The sequence below is a fragment of the Zea mays genome, chromosome 10, assembly GCF_902167145.1.
Source record: "Zea mays cultivar B73 chromosome 10, Zm-B73-REFERENCE-NAM-5.0, whole genome shotgun sequence".
In the NCBI taxonomy this organism is placed as follows: Eukaryota; Viridiplantae; Streptophyta; class Magnoliopsida; order Poales; family Poaceae; genus Zea; species Zea mays.
Genome location: NC_050105.1, coordinates 52,803,309 through 52,821,867, shown reverse-complemented (window position 1 = coordinate 52,821,867; position 18,559 = coordinate 52,803,309).

Sequence of the window (18,559 nt, the reverse complement as noted above, 5' to 3'; positions counted from 1 at the left end):
AAATGCGAAAAACTGCTGTCGAGGTAGGATATTTGTCAGTAGATGTGCTTCGACTCTGGCACAGTGCTATTGACTGTGCGAGCTTCAGACTCCTCTCTGAAGTCCCGCTGGAGGTTAATGCGCTGACTCCCTTCTGGCTGCTGGCCTCTTTGTGTTGGTGGTGGCGGCGGAGGCTGCTGCCAAGATGCTTGGGGTTGGCTTGTCGAAGCAACATAAGCTGTAGGGTGATTGCCTACATATTCTGGAATGTAAGGCGAATGATACGAAGCAGTATGCATGACTTGCTTCGGCTGACTTTGTTGTGCTGCAGCTTCTGCTATCTCCTTTTTCTTCTGGATGGTAACGTGACACATCCTGGTAGTGTGGCCCTTGTCTTCACCACAGAATAGGCAGTAAATCTTTCTTGGCTGATCTCCAAATCTTCCCCTGAAGCCCCTGGCGCCTCTGCCCCTTGGTGCTGGCGGCCGAAAAGAGCTTTGCTGCTGCCCCGAAGCTTGTGAAGAATATTGTGGCCTTTGCTGCTGACTCCCTCTATCGTCATTTTGAGTAGAGTTATGAATTGACCTGATGTGCCTCGGGTGAAATCTTCCTCCGAAGCCCCTGGTCATTTCAGAGAACCTGAATGCTTCCTCCCTTCTTTGGCGAAAGTCATTGTCAGCTCGAATATACTCGTCCATCTTCTGGAGCAGCTTCTCCAAAGTCTGTGGTGGCTTCCTGGCAAAGTATTGCGCTGAAGGTCCCGGCCGAAGTCCCTTAATCATGGCCTCAATGACAATTTCATTGGGCACTGTTGGCGCATGTGCCCTCAGACGCAGAAACCTTCGGACATACGCCTGAAGGTATTCTTCGTGGTCCTGGGTACACTGGAATAGAGCCTGAGCGGTGACTGGCTTTGTCTGAAATCCTTGGAAGCTGGTTATCAACATATCCTTCAGCTTTTTCCATGAAGTAATTGTCCCAGGTCGAAGAGAGGAGTACCAAGTCTGAGCAACACTCTTGACGGCCATGACAAAAGACTTTGCCATGACTGCCGTATTGCCACCATACGAAGATATGGTTGCCTCATAGCTCATCAAAAATTGCTTCAAGTCTGAATGACCGTCATACATGGGGAGCTGAGGTGGCTTGTAAGACTGGGGCCATGGTGTAGCCTGCAATTCTGTTGATAGAGGAGAAGCATCATCAAAAGCAAAATTTCCATGATGGAAATCTTCATACCAGTCATCCTCATTGTAGAAACCCTCCTGATGGAGCTCTCTGCGCGTAGGCCTTCGGTTCTGGTCATCCTGAACAAGATGACGAACCTCTTCCGAAGCTTCATCTATCTGCTTCTGAAGGTCAGCTAGTCGAGCCATCTTCTCCCTCTTTCGTTGCACCTGTTGTTGGAGCATCTCCAGGTTTTGGATTTCCTGGTCCAAGTCGTCCTCCGGAGGCGTTGGACTGGTGGCCTTTCTCTTCTGGCTTCGGGCCTCCCTAAGAGAAAGGACGTCCTGATTGGGGTCCAGCGGCTGCAGAGTGGCAGCCCCTGTCGCTGAAGCTTTCTTCGGCGGCATGACGAAGGTGATGTTTGCCGAAGATGTTCAAAAGCTCAAGAAATGGAAGTGAGTTCACCGGAGGTGGGCGCCAATGTTGGGAACTTGTTCTCAAATGCTATGAATCAAGAACAAGGCAACACAAAATGTTAAATATCAAAACCCTTCGTCCTTTGGATCATTATTTCCCTTCAGATATAATGGATTTCGGACGAAGGTCATGAAGGACAAACCTTCATGATCATGATAAAAGATAAAGAACATTCAAACACAGAATACAGAAAATAACATAATCTCTGTAAACATTGTTATTAATTTATTTTCACTTATATTACTTATGTAAACAACGGTAAATTACAAATGTACCTTCGGCTTGAAGGAATGTGAATACAGGTGTGATGCAAAAGCAAATGCCAAATCCCCGTCACCAGTATAGGAATATTGTTCACCTATTTATAGCCACGGGTCGCAGCCCATGCAAAATTACATTAATACCCATTACATTTAACAATAACTCTATAGTAATTCTTCGAGGTCTAATTTGGCTTTTCATCTTTAAGTCGGTTCCCCTTTTCTGCCGTTATGCCGAAGCTTTTCTGCACATAGCTTCGTGATCATCTTATCCTTCGTCGTGATCGCCTTTCGTCCCAGTCAAGCTTCGTCTTTAACTGTGCTTTTGTATACCCGCAATCTAACTTCGAAGGTACCTGTTTACATATTTCTCTTGGAAAACATTGTCAAATCATGTTTTTGAGGACCTTCGGAAGCCGAAGGCCCCCAACAATTCCAAATGCAAATAAATAACAAACACTTAAAAGAAAATTCATTACCATAAATACCATTAATAAACTAACTGTATTATTTTTATTTGATGATTTTTTTATAATGTTACAGGTGTGGAGGTGGCGCCTTGCTCCAAGTTGACAATGTGTTTGGAGTCTTTGATCATTAGCTCAAAGCTCACAAACTTACCAATCACTTCCCCGGGAGACATCTGTTTATATCTAGGGTCTCCACGGATTAGTTGCACTTGAGTGGGATTATGAAAAACAAGTGATCTAATAATAACCTTGACCATTTCATGGTCATCCCACTTGGTGTTCCCGAGGTTGCGCACTTGGTTCACCATGGTCTTTAGCCGGTTATACATTGCTTGTGTCTCTTCTCCTTTGTTGAGGACGAATCGATCGAGCTCCCCCTCGATCGTCTCCCGCTTGGTGATCTTAGTCACCTCGTCCCCTTCGTGCGCGGTCTTGAGGACGTCCCAAATTTCTTTGGCACTCTTTAACCCTTGCACCTTGTTATACTCCTCTCGACACAAGGAGGCGAGGAGTATAGACGTGGCTTGAGAGTTAAAGTGCCTAATTTGGGCAGCCTCATCCGAGTCGTAATCTTTGTTCCCCACCTTAGGTACCTGCGCTCCATACTCAACAATATCCCAAATACTTTCGTGGAGTGAGGTTAGATGGTGCCTCATTTTATCACTCCACATACAATAATCTTCACCATCAAAATATGGTGGTTTGCCTAGGGGTACGGAAAGTAATGGAGCGCGCTTTGAAATACGGGGATAGCGAAGGGGCATCTTACTATACTTCTTGTGCTCATGGCGCTTAGAAGTAGTGGATGACTCGAAGCTTGATGTGGAGGGTGACGAAGAGTCGGTCTCGTAGTAGACCACCTTCTTCATCTTCTTCTTCTTGTCACCTCTCCGATGCGACTTGATGGAGGAAGAGGATTCCTCCTTTTGTTTGTTGTCGGACTCCCTTGAGAGAGTTCTCCCCGAGCTTGCGGCTTTTTCCCCGGTCATGATCTCCCTCTTGGCGTGATCTCCAGACATCACTTTGAGTTGGTTAGACTCTTAATGAAGCACTGGCTCTGATACCAATTAAAAGTCGCCTAGAGGGGGGTGAATAGGCATTCTGAAATTTATAACTTTAAATTCACACTACAAGCCGAGGTTAGCGTTAGAATCAAATTCAAGTCCTGGAGAGAGGGAAACAAATCAAACAAGAATCAAGGCGAGTGAACACGGGATTTGTTTTACCGAGTTCAGTTCTAAAGAACCTAGTCCCCGTTGAGGACGTCACAAAGACCGAGTCTATTTCAACCATTTCCCTCTCTCAAACGGTCACTTACACCGAGTGAGCCTTCTTCCTTAATCTCATGGGTCACTAAGACCCCACAAGGACCACCACACACTTGGTGTCTCTTCTTTGCTTACAAAGCACTTGAGAATAAGAATGGGAAAATAAAAAGGCCAATCCAAGCGACAAGAGCAACAAAAGAACACAAGAACACCCTCTCTCAAGTCCCTAATGGAATTGAGTTGATTTGGAGGTTTAGAGAGGATTCAATCTATTTGATGTGTCTTGGAGTGGAGTCTCTTGCTCTTGTATTGAATGAAATGTTTGGAATGCTTGGATGGATATGAATGAGGTGGTTGGGGGTATTTATAGCCCCCAACCACTTCCATAGCTGTTGGGGAGGCTGCTGGCGATGGGCGCACCGGACAGTTCGGTGCGCCACCGGACAGGCACTGTTCCTTGTCCGATGCACTGTCATGTCACCCAACCGTTAGGGTTCGGAGCTGGGTCGACCGTTGGAGCTTTGTCTTCATGTGGCACCGGACAGTCCGGTGCCACACCGGACAGTTCGGTGCCACACCAGACAGTCTGGTGCCCCTCTGACTTCGCTGTTCTGACTTCTGCACGGTACTGTGCTGCACTATTCCTGCTGTCAGAGTCGACTGTTGGCGCAGATAGTCGTTGCTCCGCTGGCACATCAGACAGTCCGGTGGCACACCGGACAGTCTGGTGAATTATAGCAGAGGGTGCCCCTGAATTCCCGAGAGTGGTTGGTTCGGAGTGTACGGCCCTGGTGCACCGGACACTATCCGGTGGCACACCGGACAGTCTGGCGCGCCAATTCTCAGCGCACTCAAGTCCTTTTGCTCCTTTAAAATTGTGTCCCTAACTTGAATTTTTTATTGGTTTGTGTTGACCCTTATGCACCTGTGGTGGGGGACAGATATCCCTCGGGTCCACTTGAAGGCTAAAAGACCTCGCGAAAGGCCTTGGGTCCAATATTTCGCAAGTTCATCCCTTCGTGGGCCTGAGGAGGGACGTCTAGCGAAGTGGATTGACACAAGGTTGGATCAACTCGAACCCAGACGGCCCGATGAATTTGAGCAACGACCGCAGCAGTGACCCAACCTTCCCGTACACTATCCTCATGCATCAGAACTGAATGGAGATAAGTCGGTGGAATTATAGGAAGATAGGCTCAGTCGGTTTACTATTACTTAGGCACACGCTGTTATCATATCCACATGTAACGCCCCACGGTCGAGTATATAAGGCCTAGGGGGCATCCCCTCAAAACATCTCACTACTTAGCCATCTACTTAGCTCTCTAGCATCCCTGATACTAGAGAACTCTCTTGTAACCCACCACACAAAGTATCCACGCCATGACATAGGGTGTTACGCACCTCAAAGCGGGCTGAACCTATACAAGATTGTCTACTGTTTCTCATGCATCAGGCACGAACCATCAAGCTACAGTCGGTAACACCGTCCTACTCCAAAAAGCACCTCGAGGGGCAACCCCGGGTGCGCGGTCGGACCCAAAACACCGACAGCTGGCGCGCCAGGTAGGGGGTGTGTCACTGATCCAAGCTAGCTCAATGGCCATCACTTTCCAGCACAAGATTGTCCTTCGCCCCGGGTCCATGTTCTGCTTCGGAACCATTTCATCCGTAGCAGATGAGGAAGGAACTCTACATCGCATCACGGATCCGTCAGAGAGAAAGCCTCCCTCAACAATCTTCGGAAAAGCCGGAGCCAAGCAGGAAAAAGCGCAACCTCCAGCGCTCTGAGCAAAGACTACCTCCTGCAAGCCAGGAGCAGAGGGTCCATCTACCCCGAGAACTCCGTTGTCCACCTCTTCTACGGAAAAATGGACACAGATCACAAGGAGAAAGGAGGCGGACAAGGTAAAGGATCGTCAAACTGCTCTTCTGGTACCTCCACCCTCAAAGGAGAAAGGAAAGAAGCTCGTCACTACGACGGTTCCATTCTACCCTGACATCCTCTTCATCGGAGGAAGAGTGGAATCAACTCCCATCTCCGACGATGAACCAACCGCGCCGGGAGAAGAACCACTTCAGCGAGAATCTCGCCGACAAAGGAACCGACACCGAAATATTCGGCGACATCACGAAGCCAGAGAACAGGACCCGACGCAGCCCGTGTCACGAGATGAAATCTCGGAGATGGGAGAAACTCCAGAAGAACGGGTCTTCAGGGAAAGAAGGAATTCCCGACGACGTGATCGTCGGCAAACTCAAGAGCAGGCTGAGCAGGAAGCAAGACAATGCCGAGAGAACCCTCTTTTCGGACGGAACCTGAACCCCGACTTCGCCCGAGGCATGAACACACCGAGTGAGGTCGGTGGAGTATTGGCTCGGATAGCCGATGGCCTCCCCCGGACTCCTGACGTCGAGGGCTATCGGCGGCTGCTCACTCGGGCAGCTAATCATCTTCTACGTCTCGCTCATCCACCGAGTGATCTACGACACGCCATCAACAGTCGGCGGGACGCACGAAACTCCATCAACGCTTCGTGCGAACGACGACACGAGAACGAGATCTGGTGTTGAGAAGAATATGATCGGGACCACGGTATCCCTGCGCGGAGTCAGGCCACCGGAGTTGAGTCGGCAACGGCTTCGACCGGCGGCACAACCTGGGGACAGTCGAGGCACCACGACAACAACTCCCCTCCCCAGGATAGACATCATCATCGCCGACAGGAGGACACATGTGGAGTATCGGCGCTCACTCCACGTCTCAGGGCCATTTAATGGCCCCCTAACTTCAAAGTCTCCAACGTCTACAAGTACGAGCCTAAGCAGGATCCAGGAGGCTGGTTGGCCGTCTACACCACCGCCACCTGAGCCGCTGGGGCGACCGAAGATGTGATGACCGCATACTTGCCCATCGTCCTCGAGCAGGATGCACTGCAATGGCTACGACACCTACCTCGACACTGCATCGACGACTGGAGCGACTTTAGTCGGCGTTTCACCACCAACTTTCAATCTCTCTCCGACAAACCGGCGCAGCCATGGGACCTCAAATCCATCAAACGCCGAGGGGATGAGACTCTCTGGTCATACCTCAAAAGATTTTAGACCATGAGAAATCGTATCCCTGAGGTTGCGGAAGCAGCAGTGATCGAGGACTTCTACCGAGGATCTAATGACTCAGCCTTCGTCCGAGCCATACTACAAAAGGCACCGACTACCTCCGAGCAGCTGTTCCGAGAAGCCGACCTCTACATCACCACCGACGAACGAGCTCAGGACCTCATCGGAGGAGCAAAGCCTGCACCAGAGGCACCACGACGTGACACGAACCAACAACCCGACAAGCGTTGGGAGAAGAGGCCTCGTGAAGAAGTCCACGCCGCCGGACCACCCGCCTCTCGTGCCCGAGGAGCACCCCGCGGAGGTAAACGTACATTGGACGACATCCTCGACGTCCAGTACCCGTACCACAAGGACATGCGCCACACCCTCTGGAATTGCAGGGACTTCAAGTACTCCGTTGGGAACGGCCGACCCTTCCAACCTCTACCACCTCCCCCGCCTCAAGGAGGACCCGGAGAACCTCGACAGCCCCAACAACAGGAAGGGGGAGGAGGCGGAGCATTCCCGCGCGTCGACGGAGAAGTCAACGTCATCTTCGGCGGACATGGATCGCAAGAAAGCAAGAGACAACAGAAGCTCAACGACCGTCAGATACTGGTGGCGACCACCGGTCCTCCCGCCCCGTATCGATGGTCTGAACACCCGATCACCTTCACTCGGGCGGATCAGTGGCTCAACTTCGATCAGCCAGGCAAGTACCCACTCCTCGTCGATCCGGTGATCCGAGAGAGTAGGGTAAACAAGGTGTTAGTGGACGGGGGAAGCAGCATCAACGTCACCTTCCCTCGGACGCTTCAAGGCTTGGGAGTCGCCCTCAAAGAGCTCCACGAGTCAGACACTCCTTTATTCGACATCATGCCAACTGAAGGAGAATATCCACTCAAACACATCTACATGCCGGTCACCTTCGGAACCCTAGAGAACTACAGAACCGAGTTCCTAAGGTTCAAGGTGGCGAACTTCGACTGCGGATACAACGCCATCATCGGTAGGCCTGGATTGGCGAAGTTCATGGCCATTCCACATTATACGTACATGATATTGAAGATGCCAGGACCACAAGGAATCATCACTGTGTGTGCTGACTTCCAAGGTGCCGCAGAGTGCTTCCGAGTGGCCATTCAGGCGGCCCTCACCACCAAACCATCGGCGACTTCTTCTGCGCAGGCGAACTCAAAGCCTGAGGAGGACCTCGCAGTACCTGCGAGTGAAGCTCAAGCCATGACCTCTATGCGGCCGACTGAAGAAACCAACAGAATCAACCTCGAGTTCACCGATGAATGCAATACTGCCATCATCAGCTCCAGCCTGGATGACAAATAGGAAAGCGCGCTCGTCCAGTTTCTACAAGATAATCGAGACGTATTCGCATGGCAACCTGTGGATATGCCAGGAGTCCCGAGAGAACTAGCCGAGCACAAACTGAAGGTCTATCCCCAGGTGTCGGGGACCATAATTAGGGGTACCCTCAAGGCTCCTAATTCTCAGCTGGTAACCCCCATCAGCATGAAGCTGCAAAGGCCTGATGGGCGCGATTAAGTCAGGGATCAGTCCATTCGAGGGACTCGATCACGCCTCACCCGAGCCTAGCCTCGGACAAGGGCAGCCGACCCCGGAGGATTTCCGTCTCGCCCGAGGCCCCCCTCCAACGGCGAACATATTTCCGGCTCGCCCGAGGCCCTACCTTCGCTAAGAAGCAACCCTGACCAAATCGTCGCACCAACCGACCAAATCGCAGGAGCATTTAATGCAAAGGTGGCCTAACACCTTTATCCTGACGCGCCCCCCCCCCGGCCGGCAGAGCCGAAGTGACCGCCGTCACTTCGCCGCTCCACTGACCGGCCTGACAGAAGGACAGCACCGCCTGCGCCACTCCGACTGCGGTGCCACTTGACAGAGTGAGACTGACAGGCAGTCGGGCCCTACCGAAGGCACCATAGGAAGCTCCGCTCCGCCCGACCCAGGGCTCGGACACGGGCTCAGCCCCGGAAGACGGCGAACTCCGCTCCGCCTGACCCAGGGCTCGGACACGGGCTCAGCCCCGGAAGACGGCGAACTCCGCTCCGCCCGACCCAGGGCTCGGACACGGGCTCAGCCTCAGAAGACGACGAACTCCGCTCCACCCGACCCAGGGATCGGACACGGGCTCAGCCCCGGAAGGCAGCGAACTCCGCTCCGCCTGACCCAGGGCTCGGACACGGGCTCAGCCCCGGAAGACGGCGAACTCCGCTCCGCCCGACCCAGGGCTCGGACACGGGCTCAGCCCCAGAAGACGACGAACTCTGCTCCGCCCGACCCAGGGCTCAGACTTGGGCTCAGCCCTAGAAGACGACGAACTCTGCCTCGCCCGACCCAGGGGCTCGGACTCGACCTCGGCCACGGAAGACAGACTCGACCTTGGCTTCGGAGGAGCTTCCACATCGCCCAACCTAGGGCGCAGGCCAGCCACGTCAACAGGAGGCGACATCATCACCCTACCCCAAGCTGACTCAGGCCGCAGGGAACAAGACCGGTGTCTCATCTGGCTCGCTCCGCCAGATAGGCAATGATGGCGCCCCGCATACTCTGTGACGATGGCGGCTCTCAGCCCCCTTATGGAAGCAAGAGGACGTCAGCAAGGACTCGACCGCTCCGACAGCTGTCCCTCCGCCAGGCTCCATCGTTCCTCCGACGGCCACGACATCACACCAGCTGGGTGCCAAAATCTCTCCGGCTGCCACAACGGCATGTACTTAGGGCGCTAGCTCTCCTCCGCTAGACACGTAGCACTCTGCTACACCCCCCATTGTACACCTGGATCCTCTCCTTACGCCTATAAAAGGAAGGACCAGGGCCCTCTTAGAGAGGGTTGGCCGCGCGGGGACGAGGACGAGACAGACGCTCGCTTGGGGCCGCTCGCTCCCTCTCCCGCGTGGACGCTTGTAACCCCCTACTGCAAGCGCACCCGACCTGGGCGCGGGACGAACACGAAGGCCGCGGGATTCCCACCTCTCTCACGCCGGTCTCCGGCCGCCTCGCTCTCCCCCCTTCGCGCTCGCCCTCGCGCTCGACCCATCTGGGCTGGGGCACGCGGCGACATTCACTCGTCGGCCCAAGGACCCCCCGGTCTCGAAACGCCGACAGTTGGCGCGCCAGGTAGGGGCCTGCTGCGTGTTGACGAACAGCTTCCCGTCAAGCTCCAGATGGGCAGTCTCCAGCAACCTCTCCAACTCGGGACGGTGCTCCGTTTTGGGAGTCTTGAGTTCATATCCCTCGACGGCAGCTACAACATGATACTCCTTCCACCGCCGCGCGACGACGACAACAGCAGCCAACAGCCCGCCCGCCGGCGGCGGAATCGATGACGTCTTCCCCGCGTGGTGGAAGAACAACCTTCGAGCTCATCCCGCCCTCTTCCCCGCCGACGGAGGGGAAGGTAGGGCAACCAAGGCCAAGCAGGAGGCAGCGCCTCGTCGGCTGTCGAGCGAGTCGACAGCGCCGGCACCCCAACGGGGGGCGCACCGGGTATCGACTTCGCGCTTGAGACAAAGACGAGCGTCGTCTCCCTGCGACACGCCAATCCCGAGCAAGCGGACGACGCCAGCACGCTCGCGGAAAGCTTGCTGGACGTCACCCTCGTACCTGAGACGACGGTGCAGTCAGTCCCCGACGTGACTTTATCGCCGCTCGTCGACCAAGAGGTACCGACCGATTCCCATCCCACGTCATTTGGATTCAGCCTCAACCCGCCTAGCGACCTCGCTTTGGCGGGCGCTCTCGTAGAGGCGAGTCCAAACCCTCTGGGGTTTCGCATGCGGTCGCCTTGGGACCGGTTGACGGACGTCTCGACCTACGGGCCCTCTGGGTCCGAGGAAGACGACGAGCCCAGCATCTGTTGGGATTTCTCTGGACTTGGCAACCCCAGTGCCATGCGGGACTTCATGACCGCATGTGACTACTGCCTCTCCGACTGTTCCGACGGTAGCCGCAGCCTTGGCGACGAGGACTGCGGCCCAAGCCGCGAATGTTTCCACCTCGATCTAGGGGGTCCCTCTGAAGGCAATCATCTCGGCATGTCGGAGGACGGTGATCTCCCTAGGCTGATGCCCCGCGTTGACATCCCACGGGAGCTAGCTGTGGTCCCCATTCAGGCGGGGGGCCATGACCCACAACTCGAGCAAATCCGCGGGGTGCAGGCCAGGCTCGACGAGGGAGCAGGGGCGCTTGAGCCGATCCGCCGAGACGTCGGGCAGGCATGGGCGGGCCAACCCCCGGCCGGAGAAATACATCATCTGCCCCAGGGTTTCCATCACCGCGTCGCCGACGACGTCAGGGTCAGGCCATCACTCGCATCTAGTGGGGTCGGCCAGAACCTGGCTGCAGCAGCGATGCTTCTCCGCGCGATGCCGGAGCCATCAACCACCGAGGGCCGGCGAATCCAGGGGGAGCTCAAGAATCTCCTGGAAGGCGCCGCGGTCCGACGGGCCGAGAGCTCTACCTCCCGAAGGCAGGGGTACCCCTCGGAACCTCATGCCGCGACTTCCCGATTCATGTGGGAAGCCTCGGTCTACACCGGGCGCACGCGCAACACCGCGCCTGCGGCCCCGGGCCGCCTCGGCAACGAACACCATCGCCGCGACCGTCGGACCACCCTCGACGAGAGGGTGCGCCGAGGCTACCACCCCAGGCGTGGGGGACGCTACGACAGCGGGGAGGATCGGAGTCCCTCGCCCGAACCACCCGGTCCGCAGGCCTTCAGCCGGGCCATCCGACGGGCACCGTTCCCGACCCGGTTCCGACCCCCGACTACTATCACAAAGTACTCGGGGGAGACGAGACCGGAACTGTGGCTCGCGGACTACCGTCTGGCCTGCCAACTGGGTGGAACGGACGATGACAACCTCATCATCCGCAACCTCCCCCTGTTCCTCTCCGACACCGCTCGCGCCTGGTTGGAGCACCTGCCTCCGGGGCAGATCTCCAACTGGGACGACCTAGTCCAAGCTTTCGCCGGCAATTTCCAGGGCACGTACGTGCGCCCTGGGAATTCCTGGGACCTCCGAAGCTGCCGGCAGCAGCCGGGAGAGTCTCTCCGGGACTACATCCGGCGATTCTCGAAGCAGCGCACCGAGCTGCCCAACATCACCGACTCGGATGTCATCGGCGCGTTCCTCGCCGGCACCACCTGCCGTGACCTGGTGAGCAAGTTGGGTCGCAAGACCCCCACCAGGGCGAGCGAGCTGATGGACATCGCCACCAAGTTCGCCTCCGGCCAGGAAGCGGTCGAGGCTATCTTCCGGAAGGACAAGCAGCCCTAGGGCCGCCCACCGGAAGATGCTCCCGAGGCGTCGACTTAGCACGGCGCCAAGAAGAAAGGCAAGAAGAAGTCGCAAGCGAAACGCGACGCCGCCGACGCGGACCTTGTCGCCGCCGCCGAGTACAAGAACCCTCGGAAACCCCCCGGAGGTGCCAACCTCTTCGACAAGATGCTCAAGGAGTCGTGCCCCTATCACCAGGGGCCCGTCAAGCACACCCTTGAGGAGTGCGTCATGCTTCGGCGCCACTTCCACAGGGCCGGGCCACCCGCGGAGGGTGGCAGGGCCCGCGACGACGACAAGAAGGAAGATCACCAAGCAGGAGAGTTCCCCAAGGTCTGCGACTGCTTCATGATCTACGGTGGGCAAGCGGCGAATGCCTCGGCTCGGCACCGCAAGCAAGAGCGCCGGGAGGTCTGCGCGGTGATGGTGGCGGCGCCAGTCTACCTAGACTGGTCCGACAAGCCCATCACCTTCGACCAAGCCGACCACCCCGACCACGTGCCGAGCCCGGGGAAATACCCGCTCGTCGTTGACCCCGTCATCGGCGACGTCAGGCTCACCAAGGTCCTCATGGACGGAGGTAGCAGCCTCAACATCATCTACGCCGAGACCCTCGGGCTCCTGCGTGTCGATCTGTCCTCCGTCCGAGCAAGCGCTGCGCCCTTCCATGGGATCATTCCCGGGAAGCGCGTCCAGCCCCTCGGACAACTCGACCTTCCCGTCTTCTTCGGAACACCCTCCAACTTCCGAAGGGAGACCCTGACGTTCGAGGTGGTCGGGTTCCGAGGGACCTACCACGCGGTACTGGGAAGACCATGCTACACGAAGTTCATGGCCGCCCCCAACTACACCTACCTGAAGCTCAAGATGCCGGGCCCCAACGGGGTCATCACCGTTGGCCCCACGTACAAACACGCGTTCGAATGCGACGTGGAGTGCGTGGAGTACGCCGAGGCCCTCGCCGAGTCCGGGGCCCTCATCGCCGACCTGGAAAGCCTCTCTAAGGAGGTGCCAGACGTGAAACGTCATGCCGGCAACTTCGAGCCAGTGGAGACGGTTAAGGCCGTCCCCCTCGACCCTAGTGGCGACGCCTCCAAGCAGATCCAGATCGGCTCTGGGCTCGATCCCAAATAGGAAGCAGTGCTCGTCGACTTTCTCCGCGCGAATGCCGACGTCTTCGCGTGGAGTCCCTCGGACATGCCCGGCATACCGAGGGATGTCGCCGAGCACTCGCTGGATATTCGAGCCGGAGCCCGGCCCGTCAAGCAGCCTCTGCGCCGATTCGACGAGGAGAAGCGTAGAGCGATAGGCGAGGAGATCCACAAGCTAATGGCGGCAGGGTTCATCAAAGAGGTATTCCATCCCGAATGGCTTGCCAACCCTGTGCTTGTGAGAAAGAAAGGGGGGAAATGGCGGATGTGTGTAGACTACACAGGTCTCAACAAAGCATGTTCGAAGGTTCCCTACCCTCTGCCTCGCATCGATCAAATCGTGGATTCCCCAGCTGGGTGCGAAACCCTGTCTTTCCTCGATGCCTACTCAGGGTATCATCAAATCAGGATGAAAGAGTCCGACCAGCTCGCGACTTCTTTCATCACACCCTTCGGCATGTACTGCTATGCCACCATGCCGTTCGGCTTGAGGAATGCGGGCGCGACGTACCAGCGGTGCATGAACCATGTGTTCGGCGAACACATTGGCCGCACGGTTGAGGCCTACGTCGATGACATCGTAGTCAAGACGACGAAAGCTTCTGACCTCCTTTCCAACCTTGAAGTGACATTCCGATGTCTCAAGGCGAAAGGCGTCAAGCTCAATCCCGAGAAGTGTGTCTTCGGGGTGCCCCGAGGCATGCTCTTGGGGTTCATCGTCTCCGAGCGGGGCATCGAAGCCAACCCGGAGAAGATCGCAGCCATCACCAGCATGGGGCCCATCAAGGACTTGAAAGGCGTACAGAGGGTTATGGGATGTCTCGCGGCTCTGAGCCACTTCATCTCACGCCTCGGCGAAAGAGGTCTACCACTGTACCTCCTCTTAAGGAAGGCCGAATGCTTCACTTGGACCCCTGAGGCCGAGGAAGCTCTCAGGAACCTGAAGGCGCTCCTCACAAAGGCGCCTATCTTGGTGCCTCCAGCTGCCGGAGAAGCCCTCTTGGTCTACGTCGTCGTGACCACTCAGGTGGTTAGCGCCGCGATTGTGGTCGAGAGGCAAGAAGAGGGGCATGCATTGCCCATTCAGAGGCCAGTTTACTTCATCAGCGAGGTACTGTCCGAAACCAAGATCCGCTACCCACAAGTTCAGAAGCTGTTGTATGCAGTGATCCTGACACGGCGGAAGTTGTGACACTACTTCGAGTCTCATCCGGTAACTGTGGTGTCATCCTTCCCCCTGGGGGAGATCATCCAGTGCCGAGAGGCCTCGGGTAGGATTGCAAAGTGGGCAGTGGAAATCATGGGCGAGACAATCTCGTTCGCCCCTCGGAAGGCCATCAAGTCCCAGGTTTTGGCGGACTTCGTGGCCGAATGGGTCGACACCCAATTACCGATGGCTCCGATCCAACCGGAGCTCTGGACCATGTTTTTCGACGGGTCGTTGATGAAGACGGGGGCCGGCGCAGGCCTGATCTTCATCTCGCCCCTCGAGAAACACCTATGCTATGTGCTACGCCTCCATTTCCCGGCGTCCAACAATGTGGCTGAGTACGAGGCTCTGGTCAACGGGTTGCGGATCGCCATCGAGCTAGGGGTCCGGCGCCTCGACGCCCGCGGTGACTCGCAGCTCGTCATCGACCAAGTCATGAAGAACTCCCACTACCGCGACCCGAAGATGGAGGCCTACTACGATGAGGTTCGGCGCTTGGAGGACAAGTTCTACGGGCTCGAGCTCAACCACATCGCTCGGTGCTGCAACGAGACTGCGGACGAGCTGGCTAAAATAGCCTCGGGGCGAACAACGGTTCCCCCGGACGTCTTCTCCCGGGATCTGCATCAACCCTCCGTCAGGATCGACGACACGCCCGAGCCTGAGGCGCCCTCGGCCCAGTCCGAGGTACCCTCGGCCTAGCCCGAGGTACCCTCGGCACAGCCCGAGGCAACCTCAGCTCGGCCCGAGGCGCCCTCGGTTCAGCCTGAGGTACCCTCGGCCCCCGAGGGTGAGGCGCTGTGCGTCGAGGAGGAGCGAAGCGGGGCCACGCCTGATCGAAACTGGCAGACCCCGTACCTGCAATATCTCCACCAAGGAGAGCTACCCCTCGACCGAGCCGAGGCTCGGCGGGTGGCGCGGCGCGCCAAGTCGTTCGTCTTGCTGGGCGATGAGAAGGAGCTCTACCACCGCAGCCCCTCTGGCATCCTCCAGCGCTGCATCTCCGCCGCCGAAGGTCAGGAACTCCTGCGAGAGATACACTCGGGGGCTTGCGGCCATCACGCAGCGCCTCGAGCCCTTGTCGGGAATGCTTTCCGACAAGGCTTCTACTGGCCGACGGCGGTGGCCGACGCCACTAGAATTGTCCGCACCTGCGAAGGGTGTCAATTCTACGCGAGGCAGACCCACCTGCTCGCTCAGGCTCTCAGACGATACCCATCACCTAGCCTTTCACTATGTGGGGTCTGGATCTCGTTGGCCCCTTGCAGAAGGCACCGGGGGGCTACACGCACCTGCTGGTCGCCATCGACAAATTCTCCAAGTGGATCGAGGTCCGACCTCTGAACAGCATCAGGTCCGAGCAGGCGGTGGCGTTCTTCACCAACATCATCCATCGCTTCGGGGTCCCAAACTCCATCATCACCGACAACGGCACCCAGTTCACCGGCAGAAAGTTCTTGGACTTATGCGAGGATCACCACATCCGGGTGGACTGGGTCGCCGTGGCTCATCCCATGTCAAATGGGCAAGTGGAGCATGCCAACGGCATGATTCTACAAGGGCTCAAGCCTCGGATCTACAACGACCTCAACAAGTTCGGCAAGCGATGGATGAAGGAACTCCCCTCGGTGGTCTGGAGCCTGAGGACAACGCCGAGCCACGGGCTTCACGCCGTTCTTCCTAGTCTACGGGGCCGAGGCCGTCTTGCCCACGGACCTGGAATACGGCTCCCCGAGGACGAGGGCCTACAGCGATCAAAGCAACCAAGCTAGCCGAGAAGACTCGCTGGACCAGCTGGAGGAGGCTCGGGACAAGGCCTTACTACACTCGGCGTGGTACCAGCAGTCCCTGCGACGCTACCATGCCCGAGGGGTCCGGTCCCGAGACCTCCAGGTGGGCGACCTGGTGCTTCGGCTGCGACAAGACGCCCGAGGGCGGCACAAGCTCACGCCCCCTGGGAGGGGCCCTTCGTCATCGCCAAAGTTCTGAAGCCCGGAACGTACAAGCTGGCCAACAGTCAAGGCGAGGTCTACGGCAACGCTTGGAACATCCAACAACTACGTCGCTTCTACCCTTAAGATGTTTTCAAGTTGTTCATATACCTCGCACCCACGCAAAGTTTAGTCATCAAGGAAGGGTCGGCCTCGCCCCGGCAAAGCCCGACCCTCCCTCGGGGGCTAAAAGGGGGGGAACCCCCTCTGCGTCGAAATTTTCCTCGAAGAAAGATCTTTTCTGCCAGAATATCTTTCGTGCTTTTTGACTACTTCGAAAAGTGGATCCTGAAAACGATGGAGTACACGTAAGCAGCCAAGGCTGACCGAGCCGAGGAACTCCTACGCCTCCGGGATACGGATACCTCACTCATCACCTTCTGCGATAAGTAACTCACGTTCGGATAAGTGATTCCGCGGACCGAACAAGTCTTCACGTTCGGAAGCTCTTCTGCCGAAGCGATCCTTCGAGCCTTCTCGACTGCGTCGGTGACAGAGCCCCATGGATGGGTAAGAGTGCGCGTAAGCAGCAAGGCCGACCGAGCCGAGGGACTCCTACGCCTCCGGGATACGGATACCTCACTTGTCACCTTCCGCGAGAAGCAACTCTCGCTCGCACAAACATCCCTGTTACCGACAAAAAAGTCTGGATACTCGAAGCAAGAGGAAAAGAGACGCAGCTTTACAAAACACACCCGGAGTTGCGTTCCTCCAACGATGAGGCGGAAAGACGGCGGGTATCCCCCATCCGGGGGCTTGGAAGGTGGAAAGACACGATGCATAAGGGAGCGCGAAGACATGGTCGCCTCCCAAAGGGGGTCACCCTCCTTTTAAAGGCGACTCTCCCTACTTGCGCCCCCAACCGTTGCGGGCTGAGTCTTCTCCAACACACTCCAAGGTCCTCCCCTGCGGCGCGGGGGCTGGGTCCCACACGTCATGCAAACCGGCTCAGAGCAGAAGAAGCCAAACCGCCGTGCGCGGTGCGCACGACCGCCCAGCGGTTACAAGTGACCCTCCACTTTTGCCCAGACCAACGGGCGAAAGGGGCGGGCAGCCATGAAGGCGGCATGCAACCGTGCCAAGTGGGCGCGCTTCTCTGACTCCCAACACGCCCAGCATGGAGGCCTAGGCCCACGCGTCATGCAACCGGCGTGCCGAATGCTTCGTGCATGCAACTGCACCGCCACTTGCGCCACCACCGCGCCTCCTCGACTGCGGAACCAATACCGTGACTCGAGGCGACCCAGCGCACGACCCAGTAGCGCCAGCCTGGTGCGGCGGTTAGTGCGGCCAAAAATGGGCCGGCAGCAATGACGGTGGCAGGCGGGCAGGAGCAGCAGTCACGTCGTCAGCCAAGCTCATGTCCCATCCGGGGGCAGCAAGAGAACCCTCTCTCACGGCGTGAAGACAACGCGCCCGTGTTCCATCCTCGAACGGCTCGCGCATGCGCAACGGCCGCCCCGCCAACCACTCGCCCCGTCGCATTAACTTCGCGGTGGGACAGGCGGCGCCTCTGGCAGGAGAAGCGGGCGACGCTTCGCCTTCGTCATAATGACCGCGTCAGTAAAGGTACGCCGCGTCGTTCGATTTCGTATTCTTTTCCTTTTTTCCTCTTTCTCTCTCTTGCAACAGGGACTGGGAAAGGGGGATACCCCGAAAAGGATCCTTCCCCGTGAAGGAACCAGGCTCCGAGCCTCCCTACTGATCAGAGGTTCGAAGGCTGGCCCCCCAGAAGGGTTCGACAGCCGCCTCAGATCGCGTGGGCCCTACACCCACTACTGGTCAGAGGTTCGAAGGCCGGCCCCTCGGAAAGGTTTCCACGGCCGCCTCAGGCTATTCGGGCTCCGCGGTTACTGATCAGGGGTTCGAAGGCTGGCCCCCAAAGGGTTCACAGCCGCCTCAGACGCCGAGCGAGGGATGACCATGGGTACGTTCGATACATTACCAAGGCTCGGGCTGCGCTCTCGAGGTACCCTAGGACATTTCCGAGACCAGCGGGAACGATCTTGTAACGGAATCCCATCAGAGGGAGGCATCGAGCCCTCGGACCCCGTCGCCAGGGGACCAGGTCCGGCAGATCACCCGCAGGTACTTTTGGGCGTGCCTCTGGGCCCCTAGCCGACCCCTAACGAACGGGGCACGGACGTCCACTCGGATTACCCG